Source organism: Netta rufina (assembly GCF_964035555.1).
Source record: "Netta rufina genome assembly, chromosome: 23".
Taxonomy (NCBI): domain Eukaryota; kingdom Metazoa; phylum Chordata; class Aves; order Anseriformes; family Anatidae; genus Netta; species Netta rufina.
This window is the reverse complement of record NC_140147.1, coordinates 5,629,881-5,633,505: the sequence shown is the minus strand read 5'-3', so window position 1 is coordinate 5,633,505 and position 3,625 is coordinate 5,629,881.

Below are 3,625 nucleotides of genomic sequence, written 5' to 3'. Positions count from 1 at the left end.
CGCTTCCCCCAGCCCTCCTCCTGCTGCCAGGGGGGCCCCGCACCCCAAAACCGGAGCCGAGCGGGGGCTTGAGCATGTCCAAGGGCTCCACCGCCGGGTCGGCTCCCCGAGCACACGTCTGCAAGGCCACGACATCTCCAGGTCGCCCACAAAAGACCCGAGGAAGCCCCCGGTGCTGCAGCACCCAGCTCGTGCTGTGCCCGAGCCCCCTGGATGGGCTCAGCATGGTGGGGACGTGGCGGGGACATGGGGACACAGCGGGGATGTGGGCTCGGTCAGCGGACACCATTTTCTTCTGTTTCTCAGACCTGGTTTTTAATTTGAGCAACGCGTCCTCTTCCTGCGTGCTGGGCAGGAACGAAGCACAGGGGATTTGGGGCAAAACCCAGTCTGTTTGGGGCAGCTCGGACCTGCGGGGGATAACTGCAGCGTGGTGGCAGCGTGGCACGAGCGAGGCTGCTCCGTCACTTGTCCCATGGAGAACTTCCTAAAACACTGGATTTGGAGTTGGGATGGCACAGACCTGGGGTCTCGTTCCCAAAAGGCACCTGTAGCTGCACCAAGGGGCTGGGGCCGGGCTGCCCACGGTGCCACCACCCCCGGGACCTGGGGGGACATCGTGCCCTGCCACCAGCCACCACCTCCTGCCTGTCCGGACACTGCCACGTGTTGGGGTTCCTGCCCCCGCTACTCGAACGCTTGAATTTGGCAATACCGACGCTGCTCTCGACACGGCCCTTTCAGGCTGTTTTAATGGATAAGATGAATGTTTTTTTTTCTTTTTCTTTTTTTAATTTGAAGTGCCTGAGTACACTTTCGTTGAGCACCACCCGTGTCCCAGCATACTCACGCCTTCCTCCTCCTCCTCCTCGCAGCCCGAGGCCACGTTGTGCCTTCAGCGAAGGCTGGCAGCACCCACTGCCCCCCTCGGATCCTCGGCTGCTCCTCTGCCCCCCGCCCTGGCAGGTCGGGCTTTTGGGGGCAAATCTGTCCTTTCTGGCATTGTCCCAAAAGGGACCTTTTGTTTTAGCAGCAAAAAAAATGGGGAGAGATGATTTGGGAGGGGGGGGAATGATCTGGGGGGGAGGCAAGGTGTGGGCTCCAGGGGGGCAGTTGCATCTCCATTGAGGATTAAGAAGAGCTGGGAATAAAAAATCCTGGCATACCCTGCAAACAACATTCAGTTGAAGAAGATGCTGCGGGTCACCAATGCACTCCAGTTTCTCTCTCCTTTTCCTACCCTGTGACATGGAGGTGAGTTAAGGTCAGTCCCAGATCCCTTGGGTTTTTCCCCAAACTGCCCGGGCACCTTTGGCTACAAGCAGGGGCCACGGGACTGTGCCATTTCTGCCTCCCCAGGGCTTCTCCTACAGGCCTGAGCTCTTTCTGTGCCCCAGAGCAGTTTTTCCTTTCCAAAAAAAAAAGTATATAAACAGCCACAAAGTGCCAAAGGATGAAGTGCAGAAGGGAAATGCTGCCTGAGCCCGAATCCTCAGGGTGGGCGCATCCCGGCCATCCCCGTCACCTCGCCCCAGCCAGGGTGGGAGCTCCGCAGGCAATAACTCCGAGCCCTTTCCCCCACCTCCAAGACAAAAAAAAACCACTTTCCAGGCATTGGAGCCCACCTCTGGCCCCAGCCACCTGTCCCCAGAGCCACGTCCCAGCGCTGGTGACCCCAGGGGACAGCAGCAGCCCCGGCGGGGACGGTCCCCACCCAGCACCACCGGTGCTCCACGGTCTTCTTTCCGTTGGCTTGTTTTTTTATAAGACTGTCTTTGTAACGTGAACTGAGGATTTCTTTTCTATTCTGTAATTATAAAAGTTGAAGGAGTTTCACCCGAAGGCTGCTCTGGTTTTGTGTTTCCATTTTGTGCAGTTGAATTGATTAAAATCGGTGGGGTTTTCACATATTTTTTTTTCTCCCCTTTAGAAAATGCTGCCAGCTTGCTTCTGAGCTAAGCATGGGCTCTCTTCCCCAGCTTTTAGGTGCCCAACACCTGAGTGTGGAAAAACAGCAGCAAAGCAGCACCCGGTGCTGACACTGCTGCTTGTCAAGTGATGGGACGTGTCAGTGGTGCACCACCACCTGGTCCCGTGCGTGGGGAGGCCAGGGGTTGTCTCCTCCTTCTCCTTCTCCTTCTCCTTCTCCTTCTCCTTCTCCTTCTCCTTCTCCTTCTCCTTCTCCTTCTCCTTCTCCTTCTCCTTCTCCTTCTCCTTCTCCTTCTCCTTCTCCTTCTCCTTCTCCTTCTCCTTCTCCTTCTCCTTCTCCTTCTCCTTCTCCTTCTCCTTCTCCTTCTCCTTCTCCTTCTCCTTCTCCTTCTCCTCCTTTCTATATACTTAGAACTTAATAAGAATTTACTCTTCCTGTTAATAAGAAACTTTAACAAGCTCCCATCCCCATCACAGCCTGGGAGAAAAGAAGAGTTCCTCTTTGCTTGAATATCCCTTCTCCATCACTGAAGTACCAATTTGAACTTGATTAAATACCAGGCTTGAAGCAAATGACAAAACCCAGAAGCAGCGGGCGGCTCTCCCGCCAGCTCCCTTCAGAGCATATTTTCATGCAAAGTATCCCAAGCCTTTTTTTTTTTTTTTTTAAGTTTTAAATCAAAGACATCGTTATGATTTTCTGTTCAGACTTCATTTGAATTTTCTCCCCTTTGCCACCTCTTCCCATAAAATGGGAGAAGGAAGGGAGCAAAGCAATTGGATTAATGCTGGGCACTGACCCTTTGTCCTGCCCTGTCCCTGATGTGGGGACAGGCTGGACCACTGTGGTTTGGTCCCCGATGGCCCTGGGTGCCCCTGTTCCAGGTGTGTCACCGGGTCACCCACTTGTCCTGCTATCAGAGGGCTTTGGCTAGGGCATCCAAAGCTGAACCTGTGAAAAAATAACTCCTTTTTGGCAACGCTTCTCCAAGAGCATCTCCTGCCCGTGCTACCTGAACACTCAGGCACCAGCTCTCCCAGCAAGGATGACCGACACGGTGGGATGGTTTGAGCGGTGGAGAAGTGGGAACGCACACACTGAGCCTGAACCTGGCAGGGGATAAAAAGCTGGGGTGCTTTGGGGAACCTGGGGGGCCCAGGGGACACCTCGTCCTCCCTGCTGTGAATGGATGGGTTTTGGGGAAGCTGCTGGTGGGGTGGATGGGGAAGTGCAGCAGACTGTGCTACGCAGGGCTGCAAGGAGGGACGGGGATGAGGATGATGGTCCCCAAAAGGTGGTTTCTGGGGTCACCCAGGAGGGTGGAGGAATGCACCTGCATGATGCAGCACCAGGTGGCTGGGGTGGGGATAATTAGGGTAACGATGCGTGTTTTGGTGCAGCCTGATTAAACACGAGCTGTGCCGAGGCTTGCAGATAGCAAGGTGGGAAGGGAGGTATTTGGGGGGGGTGGAGGGGGTAGAAAGATGAGACCTGCCTATTTGACAGCAGACATCAGCCCTGGTGGCTGTGGGTCAGCATCCCTGCACTCCCTGGTCCCACAACCTCGGGTCCCCGAGCATCCGTGCAGGGCAGAAGGGAGGGAATTGGTTCCGAAACCCACTCTGAGAGCCTCAGTGTCCCCTTTGCCCTTTAAAAACTAGGACTCCTTTCCTTGGCTGGCAGCAGCAGCCTGGG